The sequence below is a fragment of the Sapajus apella genome, unplaced genomic scaffold (assembly GCF_009761245.1).
Source record: "Sapajus apella isolate SASKATOON/1434 unplaced genomic scaffold, GSC_monkey_1.0 scaffold11, whole genome shotgun sequence".
Lineage (NCBI taxonomy): Eukaryota > Metazoa > Chordata > Mammalia > Primates > Cebidae > Sapajus > Sapajus apella.
In genome coordinates this window covers 19,329,224-19,343,443 of record NW_022436951.1, presented here as the reverse complement: position 1 = coordinate 19,343,443, position 14,220 = coordinate 19,329,224, and the positions used below count along the sequence as shown (strand labels likewise).

Here is a 14,220-nt window from a genome sequence, read left to right as displayed (position 1 = left end):
TTTCCTCCCCCATGGTTGTCATCTCTACACTGTAAATCATAGAGCAAGAAAAAATGAAGTTGTTTTCCTCCTGTCATTCATATTTCATAGCTTCCTCTATAGTGTGAAAGTATTTCATTTGGGGGAAGGATTAATGCCAAAAGAGTTTATTACCTTCTATCAGAAACAGTTAGCTAGCTTTAGAGATCTGACTGGAAAAGTTGTTCCTAACATTTGTGGTGTTTGTATGTGTGTGTGTGCATATACACACACGGGTAATAAACATGAAACGTGAAGGCACTGCAAAAATGTTTTGAAAGATTAAATACATTTCCAATGCATTTCTTTCATTTTTTGTTTGTTCTGTTTTGTTTGAGACGGAGTCTCACTCTGTCTCCCAGGCTGCAGTGAAGTGACATGATCTTGATTCACTGTAACCTCTGTCTCCCAGGTTCAGGAATTCTCCTGTCTCAGCCTCCTGAGTAGCTGGGATTACAAGTGCATACCACCACACCTGGCTAATTTTTTTGTTTTGTTTTGTTTTTTTGTAGAGATGGGGTTTCACCATGTTGGCCAGGCTGGTCTCAAACTCCTGACTCAGAAGATCTGTCCACCTCAGCCTCCCAAAATGCTGGGATTACAGGCATGAGCCACTGAGCCCAACCCGCATTTTTTTTTTTTTTTTAATTTTCATGACTGCTTACCACAGACACATACTTCTAGAAAGACTAAAGAATTCAAAAGAAAACAGACATCTAAAGAAAGCAATTATCATATTGGCACTGTAAAGCAGATTTTTTGGCTGTTTGATATGACATTTATAAGCAATACAACTTTTTGAAAAAGTTATGAGTGGATTCAATGTCCACTAGCCTTGTCTCACTACGTAGGGCTGTGTCTGTGTACATGTTAGTGTATAAATGCACGAGGAAACAGAGGTAACTGAGAAATAGGAGTATAATTTTAAGGATGCATATTTGTATACAACATGCCCATGGATTCTCCATCCTTCATCCAAAAAAAAAAAAAGATAAAATGCCTGTCATTCTGTTCCAGAAGATGTCCAGGTGAACTGTGAATAAGCAGCCGCCATTCTTACAAGAAAATTCACTGAAATCTCATACTCATTAAAAGTAATTTATCTGAAGTTATCATACACAAAGCTACACATTAAGGTTTCCTATAATAACTTGGAAATCTACAGAAACAAGGATGGGGGTTTGACTCATTATTTGGATATGAATACATGACCCACATGAATGTTAGAGATAATGGGCAACTTAGCACACTCCAAATCAAACAGCTTCATGATCCATCATTAACCTAAGTGAGCTTTCACTTTATTGAAGCAGCCCTCTGAATGAATAGGTCATTGCCTGCTTAAAAACTCAAAGATCTGTTAATATTCCAAGGACTTAAAGTCCATTAGATCAGACAACCTGAGCATGTACAAAATTGTGTGCACACTGGAGAGCTAACATCCTTTAGTGAATATATAAATATTTTAAGGAATACTCTTTGATACTTGATTTAAACAGGGAACACTGCATTTGTGACATTATTCTGCGTAAATGTGCACATATGTCAAATTCAAAGAAAAAGAAAGGACTCTGCAGAGAGAGACTTTACAAGAGGAAATAAGTTTCCACTTTAAGCTGACTTTCATAATGCAATTAAATCCATTAGACAGAATGGAATTTCAAATACTGTTCAAATTAAGGCAGTGCAGTTAGAAGCAGCAGCAATTCAGGAAGAATTAGCAATGCCCTTCTGAAGAGAGCTCCTGAATTAAACCTTGGAGGGCTTTAAGATTAAGCCATTTAATTGCTACTTTAAGAGCTCCAGACAGTGCATAGAGTTGAGTCCAGGTGTTAATACTGAGTCTCCACTGTTCTCTTCAGATAACACAACTGAATCTTAGAGCCAATTAAGGCAAATGTAAAAGACTGCCTTCTCCCTTTTTAGTATGTTCTGGGAGTTTTATTTTAATTGTAGACAACGTGGGAAATTGAACACATTATACACAATGAGATATTATTAAATCTAGAGCTGAAAAAGATAACCAATACTCATCCATATTATTTTGCCTGAAATTGCAAAAACTTCTTTTGTTGTAGAATGACATTCACATTGTGTTTATTTCATTCTCCTAATCATTTTAACAGGAAAACATGGTTTCTGTACCAAATCCTAACACTAATAACATGACTAGTTAATGATTAGTACATTTGGAGGCCAAAGTAAATGCATGAACTAATTACAATAAAAAGTCCTATAATTCACAAGTATGTCTCATACCCCTCCCTCAAGATATCCACTGTTAACATATTATGATGTAAATTACTCAAACTCCTTTGATATGCATATATTTAGGTGAATTTATGCCCTTTTATCCATTCCTTCATTTATTCATTCACCAAACAAAACTGATTGAGGGCTGCTATGTGCCAGGAACATAGGGCTTGCATTTTACTTTGAAAAACAATCTAATGTAACATCATGTAATACAAAGTAGGTCCTATTTTTAAAAATGAAGTTGGATAAAGGTAGAGATGATTCTTCTGAAGAAGGAAGTGCTATTTCAGACAATTTTTAGAGAACATTGGTCTGATGAAACAACAATGAAACCAAGATTTACATGAAATAAAGGGGGGTGCTGGGTGAGTGCCAAGGCCTTGGTGGCAGTGTTGAACTTGATGTAATGAGAAAGGAAATATCTGGCTTGACCAGACATTGGTTTTAAGCCATGGAAAGTACTTTGACAGTATATTGGAGGGTGTATATCTGGCTACTGTGCAATGAATTGGGGCTGGGGACAAGGGACAGCATAAAAGTAAAAGCAGAAATACCTGTTTAAAGATTTCTTGTAGTCCCAGTTACATGGGAGGCTAAGGCAGGAGAATCGCTTTTACTCGGGAGGCAGAAGTTGCAGTGTGCCAAGATCACACCACGGCACTCCAGTCTGGGCAACAGAGTGAGACTCCATCTCAAAAAAAAAATAATAAGACTTCTGCACAGTCTAGATGGTGAGACAATGGTGTCTGGAGAAAAGGTGACTGTGGTGTAGGAAGTGAGAAGTTACTCAGTTAGAGACCTATTCAGAGAAGGAGGTCATGAAGCAGTAGAATCAAGATTGTACTGAACGGGGGTGGAAGGAAGAGGAGCCAGGTCTCAGAAGTGATCCTTAGGTCTTAAGAAATTGGATGGATTATTTTGTTATTTACTGAGATAAAAAAGATTAGGAAAATAGGTATATTTAGGTTGTGGTAAAGAGGAGGAGAAATGAAATTTTTGGCTTTGAACAACTTGAGTTTCAAGTGACTGTTAGATGTCCAGATAGAAATATTGAGCAGGAATTCTGAAATGAAGTCAGCAGAGGGATTAGAAATAAAGGCACAGATTTGGAAATAGGCATCCAGATGGCATTTAATCCTGTGCTACTTGATGGAAATGCCCCTTCAGTGACTCTCTAGAGAGATGAATAGGTCTATGTCCTGAGATGCTCTGATAGATGTATTTACAAATTGAAAGACACAGAGAACTCAGCAAAAGAGAGTAAGAAGCAGCACTCAGTGATAAAAGAATAAAACTAGGAACTAATAAAAAGGCACATGAAAGAATGCATATGAAAAATATCATCTAAACATTAGAATTGCTGGCTTTTGAATTTTGATGAATATTGTCAAATTTACTTCCAAAAGATTCTACATTTTATAATCCAGCCAAAACTCTATGAGATAGGTCTGTGCTTTTGTGATGTTTTTGGTGTTTTAAATAAGTATGACCTTAAGTTTTGCTTTTAAAAAGTAACAGCTCATTCTCAGCAAACTGACACAAGAGTAGAAGATCAAACACCGCATGTTCTCACTCATAGGCGGGTGTTGAACAATGAGAACACATGGACACAGGGAGGGGAGCATCACACACTTGGGTCTGTTGGGGGGAAATAGGGGAGGGTCAGTGGGGGGTGGGGAGTTGGGGAGAGACAGTATGGGGAGAAATGCCAGATATAGGTGATGAGGAGGAGGGCAGCAAATCACACTGCCATGTGTGTACCTATGCAACAGTCTTGCATCTTCTTCACATGTACCCCAAAACCTAAAATGCAATAAAATAAATTAAAAAAAAAAAGTAACGCCTGCTTGACAGTATCCCTATCTCGAGGTGTGTGTAAGCCTCTGGGACAAGGCAAATCACATGCCATATATTTTCATTTATAACTCTTTCCCTCATCACTGGTGTTATATAATGGTGGGCATAAAAAAATTATTTGCCAATGAAATGGAAAATGTTGAGATATGAGTATGTTAAAGATTATCCTTTTAATACTGCTGTTAAAATTTATATTGTTAATGTTTAATATAAGTAGAATGTGCCCTATGTGTTAGATTACTTGACATGAATACAATTCCTTCCAACTCCACTCTAACAACAGTTATTATTATACTGGACTTCGTCTGTTAGGATCTTATACTGGTGACCTTCTTCTGGTAGGTATTAAAGCACAAATGCTGAATATTTATTAATATAACTAGATTTCTCACTGTAAGACACTCTTTTACTTCGGAAATGTATTCTAGGTTTTCCATTCTTACCTAAGTAAGCATATACCTTCAAGACTTGCCAAGAGCTTGTTTTGCACTTTTCACTTACTATCATTTGCTAGTGATTAAGAAAGAGTAGAGTTTCAGTAAAATCTTGCCTTAAAATCTGACTGCAATCACATCCCTTAAAATAATGGCAACTCTTCATGGAAATATTGACTCAGAAAGTTGCAGGAAAATACTTCATTTGGATATATTGTTATCTGCTGTTACTTCAATCATTCCTGTATTCTTTCCTCAGGAATAGTTTTAGATACATCACTTCATTTACTGCTGATGATAGCACCCCAAAATATATTTTCATTAGTAGAATGGAGACTATTAATGTTAATTTCCTCTAGTTTTCAACATTTACTGAGCATTTGAAGCTCTTTCCATTACATTTAATAGTATTATTTTTGTTCATTTAATTAGCATTACATTTTGGCTATTTCTTAATAATCCTTTTTTGAATAAACACTGAACTATCAGATAAAATTTTATGATATTTGCTTTAAAATATTGTATCACTGGCATTATTCAAATTAATGACATTTTCTAACTGTATCCTTCATGTATCCTCCAGATATTATAAATTTTCATGTTCGCTAAAACTTTAATCCATCATTTAATTCCCTTTCACTGTATAATCAGCCTCTTTTTTTTTTTCTGGTGACAGAATCTCACTCTGTCACCCAGGCTGGAGTTCAGTGGCATGATCTTGGCTCACTGCAACCTCTGCCTCTCGGATTCAAATGATTCTCCTGCCTCAGCCTCCTGAGTAGCTTGGATTATAGGTCAGTGATCAGGCTCTTTCTAATGATTTCCATTATATCTATTCAGGAGCTCAATATCTATGAAATAAAACACCACAAATTTCCCTTGATTCTGTACTTAATCTCTGGTTACCTCCTGTTTTCTGTTTACTTGACATGACAACCTTTTGAAATATGATGGCAAAAGTTTCATCACAATGTAAACTTGATTAATTTTTTAAACTCCAGAAATATCAATGTCTATTCATTGAAAACATTCTTCTTTTTAACCTTCAAATGATTATTTTATCTACTTAATCAATTATTGATTCTATCTCTATTTTTCAATGATTACTCTACATTTTAACTTACCTAATGTGGTGCCAGGTTAATAAATAGCCTACTCTTCCTTTCAAACATTGTAACCAACTTGTAAAGCTTTATCCCCCAGTTTTGCTATTCCTGTCCAGTATTTTCATTCAATTATGTAACTCCATGAGCTTACAATATTATTGTATATACATGATCTAAGTTTGTTAGCTATGCCCCCATGGTCACCATTCTGTTTGCTTCCCAGTCCTTCTTGTATCTCATATCTTCTGTCTGGGATCATTTTCCTTCTTGAAGCACATTGGTTAGATAGTTCATCAGGGAGGGACATTGGTTATTTTGTTTGTTTGAAAATGTCTCTACTTTTGAAAGAGAATTTCATCAGTGTATAATTCAAGATTGACAATTATTTTATTTGAGTTCTAATGGAATTTTAAGTACACTTTTCCTGGCTCTCCTTGTCACTGAAAATTCAATTCAGTCTAATTGTTACATTTTGTAAATAATCTGTCATTTTTTTTCCATTATGGAAATCTTTATTTTTGGTATTATACCTTTTTATGCTGTACATAGGTATGGATGTTTTTCTCATCATATCATATCAAGTTTTGGATATATTGTATGTCTTCAGAGTGAGGACTCACATTTCATCAAATAAGTGGACTTTTTTTTTTATACAACTCACTTGAGAACCCCTTTTACCCCAACATGACAAGTAAAGTTCAGCACATAATAAATCCCAGGCACTACATATTTTCTCTAAACCCCATGTGCCAGCTTCTATAAATCTAGCTTAGAGATGAAGAAGGTTAAAAGGAGAAAGACCTGAGCAAAATGAGTGTTATCTGTGAGGTAATATCAAACAAATTAACAGAAGAACTCAAAGATCTAAAAGTTAATAACTTTTCCCAAATTGCTCATAGAATAATCCTCAAGCTATTTCTTCAAACAATTGTCTGACTCAAGTTTTGAACTTTCCACATCACCATGTAGATGGTGCATCAGGACTCTCATGTTTGTACATGGGGGATTTTTTGGTATGTTATAATAATTTTCCAGGAAATTGGAATTATAGAACCTATTGATTTATGGTGCACTGAAAGTATATTCCACTATACTTGTATTTAGCATCCTGCTTTGCTGATAAGCCTAAATCCACTACCTATGCCCTAATGTTTGACTATATATTTGGATTTGGAACCAGCGTGTATCGTTCAGCCATTTGAACACATAGTGAGAACTTAACACATTTTAAGAGGCAAGAGTGATATATAACTGTTTGAACACATAGATCTAAAAATTAATACCTAAGTCCTGTATTTCCTTAATGGGTATCAGTGTACAAATTGGAGTCTCATTTTTTCTCACTAGAATCGTCACAAGTGTATGCATAAGATGTACATATTTTAAGAATTTTATGTTGTTTAAGAAACACATCTCTTATATTCAAGGTAATATAAATTCATCTGCAGAGCAATGACTTAGATATTTACAGAGCAAGGCTTATGAAAGAAAACCAATGTGAAAAATATCTGAAGCAAACTGAAGGTTTAATTTATACCTTAATACCATGGGTTATAACATGATAGATAGACACAAATCTGAATACAGCTAAATTTATAAGACTGTTAAACATATGCCTAGTTTTCAATAATTTAACAGGTGCTTACTAAATGAAGTGATAATTAGTAATTGAGTAAATGAATAATTGAATTCTTAGAGCATTTATCTATGATCTCACAAAAGGTAGAATAACATAATATAGAGTTTATCTGTTATTTAATTTTTGAACTGTTATAACTCTCAGTCTGTTGTAAAAATGTTATTCACTCCATTATATTAACCATCTCATGATGACATGCTCAAAAACAACTTTGAGTAACTACTATTGCTATTCTATACAGGCAGCATAGTACACATTCATACACACACATTTTCCTTTTAAAGTTTGGCTATGATCTATTACCTTCTTAGCACAGTAAGTCAGAAAAAATAAACTGCAATTGTCTTAAAGCCGAAAGTTAAAATGCTTTTAAAAGTTATGTGTTTAAATTGTTTATTATGTATTAGTAAAATAAAAAGCACCCAGTAAAAAAATACATTTTCATTTATTTAATGATTATTTTGGATGCTATTTAACCCTATTCATAAAAATAAAACACAACATTCGTGAAACAGGGAGGATAAATATTTTCCATCTATAATTTAATATAAATAGGAATATCAATTGATACTACATTATAAGCAAAATGTTCTCTATTGATGTGGTAATGATCACATGGTAATTTATGACATAGTTACTTTTAAAACAGCAATAATTTGCTAGAAGGTGAACAGGATAATATCTTACTTTAAATGAGACATCTGTAATCATGCTTTTCCTTCGAAAGTATGAAGAAATTTACAATAGAGTCTGCTAGTAGGTCATTTTATTACCCAAGGCCTTAGATTTTATATTTTTACATAAAAACATGGCTCACTTTTAAAGAGAGTCATCACTATGAATCCTCCTATCATGGCAAGACTGATTTGATGTCCATCACAATGCATTTTAAGAGACAAGAGTGACATATATTCTTATTAATCTCATTATGATAAAGGATTTATTGATTTCAACCTATATCCCAGACTGTAACATGAAATAGGCTCTGACAAAATATAAGGTTCAAAAGATGCTCAATTTAAGGAAATCAGTTTTTTGCTCCATCCTCAAAGGACAGAGTCATATGAGGTATAAGTATGTCATGTGAAGCGTTAAGAGAAATTTTCTTCCCCATAAACTAAACATTGTGCTGTAGTAAGAACTTAGTACATATCGTTCCTCATGTGGAACAAATGACACATCCTCCCCCTCCCCCCCCTCCCTCCCGTGCCACCAATAATTCAGCTTTGTCTTTTTGTTGGAATTATCTAAAATGGTCAGATCACTAAGCAGATCAATGAGAGGAGTGAGTCTGAGTAGGGGTAAAAAAAAAAAAAAAAAGCATTCATGGCTTAAAAATTTCCCCCTACTGCTTGGCACACCACAGTAGAAGTTAAGAACACAGCAATGAGAAATTTACTGAACACCATAGAAAATCAAAAATAAAATCTTTTTTTTTTTTTTTTAATAAGGAAGGGGTTAACAATGACAGTTAATTTGGATGTTAGTATCTGAAGTAAGGGCTCTTAATTAAGAGAAAAATATATTATGTCCTAGAATTAGATTTTCAAGTAAATGGGAAACCTCTTTTTACTTCAGTAGTTTCTAAATCTTGTTGCTGAATAACTTGGTGCATCTGTTAAATTAGTTAAAGGGAAGCTCCTAATTTGCATGTGGCTATGCACTCAAGCACTCCAAAATGATTAGTTAATCACCTGTTCATGGTTTTGGCAAAGTAAATAACTGCCTTTCAATTCTGGAGAAGCATGGTGCTAGAATTATGGAAATATTTATAATAAAAACTTATTCGGTTAAATTCCTCTCTAGCAATAATAAAAATATATAAGATGATATTTTAAATTGTCTAGGAGAGTTTAATGATGAAGGGCTGCCACTGAATGATGAGGTTCAGTATTTCTTGACAGCTGTGTGTCTGGATATTATTTTATAACCCATACAACTGCTCAGGTATATAGTGAAGATCAAATGAACTAATACTTGCTTGGCATGGTTGAATTTTTCCTGTTTTGGTCATGTATAGTGTAATTTAAAACTGTAAACATATTTTCGGGATCTAGTCTATTTAAATGTTTCCCCCTCAGTATGTAAGGTAATTTTCCAGCTGAGCAGTTTGTGAATGAGCTTCAAAATACTCGATGAGAAATTGAGAATCGTGAAATGGTCGCAGAATCAGCCAAAAGTATGTCAGTTCCCTCTCCGGAGAGTACAGAGAAATGTAACCATAAGAGACATCAAGTACTCTTGAGTACAGAGGTTCCAAATACACTGTGATCCCGATGTAGCAAAAAACAAATAATGATGTCAAAAACATGAGAAAATTCTTATAAAATGCTGAAGGTCTTTTTTGAAAAAGGATTTGCCATTAGGTCCTATATCGCACACATTTCCTACTTTCTAAACGTATCACCAAATGATTAATAAACTTAAAATAATTTGGAAATGCATATTATATAACCCACAGTCGCTCTGGTAAGCTATGTGTCTCTTTCATTTGTTACAGATTAGTTTTGTGGTAGGAAACTCAGATGTCTGCAGCATGAGAGGCAGGCAGTTAAAACATTTAAACGGTTTTACAATGTTTTTTTTTTTTTTTTAATGAAGAATGAAGTTTATAAATTTCAGCGTCAGTGGAGAAACGAATGAGAGGGGTCTGCATCTATGGACGCTCTTTGAAAATAAAGCATTAATTATTTTGTTGTAAAAATCAGCTATCCCTAAAGCCATATATAATAAAACTAGTGGGACATCTAGCACATCTACTTATTTTCATTTGAAAATGTAGCCATGGTAAGACGCTTTTGTGGTTAAAACGTTTCTTTCCCTCCTCTTTTCACGTAACCTCTCACGCTCTGAGGACCAGAGACTTGTTTAGAACTTACCGAAGTTTCCCAAAGCAAAACCACGCACAAGCTCCTAATTCAGATGCCAGATCTGTGAGCAGCTTCGTTCAGCTTCTCACTACGCTAGGCATCAGTTTCTTAACCATGCATGAATTTCTGCGCGTGCACCCCGAAGCGATCACACACGCGATGCAATCCCAATCAAAAACGGAAGCCTTACCTGATGGCAGAAAAGGCAGCTGCAGGGGAGCAGCAGGATGCCAGCAGCCCAGCGTCGCGCCGAAGGTGAGACCCCTTCCTCCTGTTTCTCCTTTCGGAATCACCGTACCAACACACTGCTTTGCATTTCGTCCCTTTTCATCCACAGAAGGTTCTCCAGGCCGGGCAGCCAGTAGACACCACTTTCTTCCTGGAAGAGGCTGCCTCTCTTCTCAGAAACGCCTGGACCCCTCTCTGTGGCTCCCTCCACATTTACCCTTCGGATCAATAACGCTCTCGGAGCGGCTGGAGCTCAGCTGCAGCGGCGAGCGGCGAGCCAATGGGGGCCCAGGATTCCCTCCCGTCATCTCCCCGCCCTCTAAACAAAACACAGCGTGCCTCTGACACATCATTGAGTTGTGAAAAGTAATTGAGTCCTATATTTGAAATGTATCTTGTTTGTTCTTTGTCCCCCCTAGCGTTCCTGGTAGAATGCTTTGAATGAATGCGAGGACTCCATTGCTCTCAGAAGACTGAGCGTAGCAGAGGGCGAGGACTGGGCGCTGAGAAAGTGATAGCACCTGGGTTAGCACCTGAAGCTTTGCTTTTTAAATGCTTGAGGTCTATTGCGTATCAGAGACCTGTCAACCGGGAGGAAAAAGGCATGGGCTCTATCTATGAGTCTTTCCTCCAGTAAGTCGCTTGAGTCTTTTATTTTGCGAATCAAGCAATTAATTACGTCGACCTGGAAGCTGTCTCATTGTTTAATTGTCTAAAGGAGAATCAGATGCTTATTGGTGATAACCATATTCAAGCAGCTTCTCCTAATTCATTTACTTGTTTCTAGGCTGATTTAACTCGGTTCAGATTCTATGAAAAACTAAAGACTGTTAAGACTATATACATTTGTCTGGTCTGTTTTAATTTTGCCATGTTTACATATTGTAAGATTTTTAAAAATTCATGTTAATTTCTCTTAATGAGACAATTTATTAATGATTACTTAAAACTTTATAGAATATTATAATGGCAATGAAATATGACAATGAAAAATACAATTGTTGAAAGCCTATTTCTCTAAAAACCGCAAACTTCTTTGCATTCTTTAACCATGATTTTTTCTTGGCATTTCACTATTAAAGTGCTAAATAATGAATAAACATTTGCTTAAACATGTTCTTCAAGAATTGTGTGTTTTCTCTGTAAGAATCTAGTTTATTTTATTATTTAGACATCAAGAATGGCACGATATTTCAGATAATCATTTAATTTTGTCCCATAAAAAATCTCAAGAGTACAGAGTCTCAATGCAGTTTTAAAAATATGTCTATGTACAGTGGGATTGGTAGCTCAAACTGCACAAACGATAATGACTTTTCAATGCTAGTGTTGAATAAGAATCAAATCATTGTGACTTTCTGAAATCTTTTTGTTTCACTGAATAAAAATGGGTTAATGCATTTGGTGTAGCTAAGCTTTGTGTATCATGACAAATTGAAATAGCTTTGGGAGACTTTACAAACAAAACAATTTTGTGACCTGTCTATCATGTGAAGGGAGGCATGGAAAAACGTAATATTTACAGCACTGTATGCTGTGTTGCTATAACAAGGTGAATGCTAACTCATTGTAACTCATTTATATAGTCAATACCATTTTATTCAGGGCAGCCTCTGGCTAAGTATGGTCACCTGGATTTTGTGAAGAAAAGAATATGCTGATGAAAAATGAATCATAAACACTGCTTTTTTTCAATTGTCTAGCATATTTTTTTATTTATTAAAAATTCCTTTTTTATCACAAATAACAGGTCATTGACTACAGAATATTGTCTTTGTTCTCCAGGTGGAGAGTTCTCAATGCCTGATCCCAAGACCAATAGCAAAGACATCACCTAGGAACTTAGTAAAAAGACAACTCCTCAAGCCCTTCCCCAGTCTATCAAATCAGAAACTTTAAGAGAGTGGGACCGTGCAATCTATGTTTTAATATCCCTCAGGATGCTTCCAAGACACATTCAGATTGGAGAGTCATTGCTCTAGTGAATGAGTCTACAAACTGACACAGTCACCTGCTTTTGTAAATAAAATCTTATTGAAACCCAGTGGTGCCGATTTCTTTATGTCTTGTCCATTACCATGTTTGCACTACAAGGACAGAATCCACTAGTAGCCACAGAGACTTACAACATGAAGCCTAAAATGTTTACTGTCATTAAAAAAAATGTTTTGACCCCTCTAGGGCATTACAATTAGTACAGATGGCAAAAGTTGAAGAAAAAAGAGCATCTGAAGGTGGAGTAGAGAAGATCAAATTAATGAAATCAGGGAGATTTGAAATAGATTGAAAATGATCATGTAATAAATTACATTGGTGTGTGTACTTTACAGATATTTGTTGCTCTCCCTGTAGGAAGGTTGCATTTCTCTTCAGTCATGGTATCTGACTTAGTTTGCAATATGAATGGAAAAGAATATTGCCATTTCTGAACAGAATTTGAAGGACAAATATAAATTTTTGCACACTTCTATCAGCTGGGCTGTTGAAAGAAGACAACATTGGAGTCTTATTTGTCCCTAGATGGACATGTAGCATGCAAGAATAAGATAGCTTTTATTTCTATACCACTGAGGTTTGGGGGTTTTTTGTTACTATACTAGTAGTATCTAGTGTTTCCTGACTAAAAAAAGTTACAATTAATGTAAGCAGAGGTAGACAAACAACCATCAAAGCAAATATAATGACTAGGACAAGGCATTTGCCTGGAAACTCAAAAATTACTTTTGGGGAAATACAATAAATCAATAGCATTTGTTTAATAAAATAAAGACTTTAAAGATAAAAATGGTTATTAAAAACACTAGGACTGATAATTAAGGCTAAAGACATCAAACTTAATTTATTAGCAATGGAAACCATGAGAGGCTGTTTAGAAAAGGAATGATATCATCGAAATTGTGCTAGAAGATTGCTCTGTTGGCAAGGAAGAGATCAAAGGGCAATAAACAAAGGAAACTTCATCGCAAGGCTGTGAAAAATTAAAACATGATGTAATATGAGCCACTATTCAAGCATTGTTGTACTTACAACCAGTGACTCAAGCTCCATCAGTTTTACTTTCTAAATACTATTTAAAAGCATCGTTTTACCATTTACTTTATCCACCATTATCATTATCATCCTCGTTGCATTGCACTGATTGACTGATTGATCTTTTACTTCCAAAACATTTGTAGCAGCCTCTTAATGAGTATCTGTCTTCTCCATATATTATTGGTCAACTGTATACAATTTGATACAACTATATGCAAACAATTGTGAATATTTGTTTCACAACTTTTTACTGCCAGATCCATGGGGCTTTCCCAATACCCTCAAAGAGGGAAGGAAAGAAGATATAAAGACAAGGTTATTCTCATTCAGACAACAAAAACAGTAACATTTTCTCTGAAATGACTAACACCACTTCTGTGTATATATCCTTGACCAAAGAAAATCACAGGCGCATTGCTAAGCCGGAGGTCAATATGACAGAAATACATAACCTTTCTAGAGAGGATCACACAGAGACCAGTGATCATTTTGAGGAGTAATAAAATCTACCACATTCTCTTCTGACCCCAAAACAACAGAGATGAAGTTGCCTACCAGGTGGCCTGCATGTCTAGGGAAAAGATCATATCTTCTTTATCTGTGTTTTGACATTTCATGTGTTGTACACATTAAACTGAAATGAATTGAAAGAGAAAAAAATAAACAAAAACAAGAAATAGCATTAGATTCATTGAGAAGGTTTGTTTAATTATAGAGGTATATTGTGGGAAAATAAATAGTCAATGTTCAGTGTTTTAGGTCTTGTGAATTGTTCATTT

At 35.2% G+C, this 14,220-nt stretch overlaps 1 protein-coding gene across 1 annotated transcript in view; it reads right to left on the bottom strand.

Annotated features, from left to right (window-relative positions):
- The window catches only part of CDH12 (cadherin 12), a 1,125,215-nt gene extending 1,114,575 nt beyond the window's left edge, over positions 1-10,640 (bottom strand). The window contains exon 1 of the mRNA XM_032278814.1: positions 10,371-10,640. The gene's annotated coding sequence lies outside the window, so the exon portion shown is untranslated. The remainder of the gene's footprint in view (positions 1-10,370) is intronic.
- Positions 10,641-14,220: the final 3,580 nt, after the last annotated feature.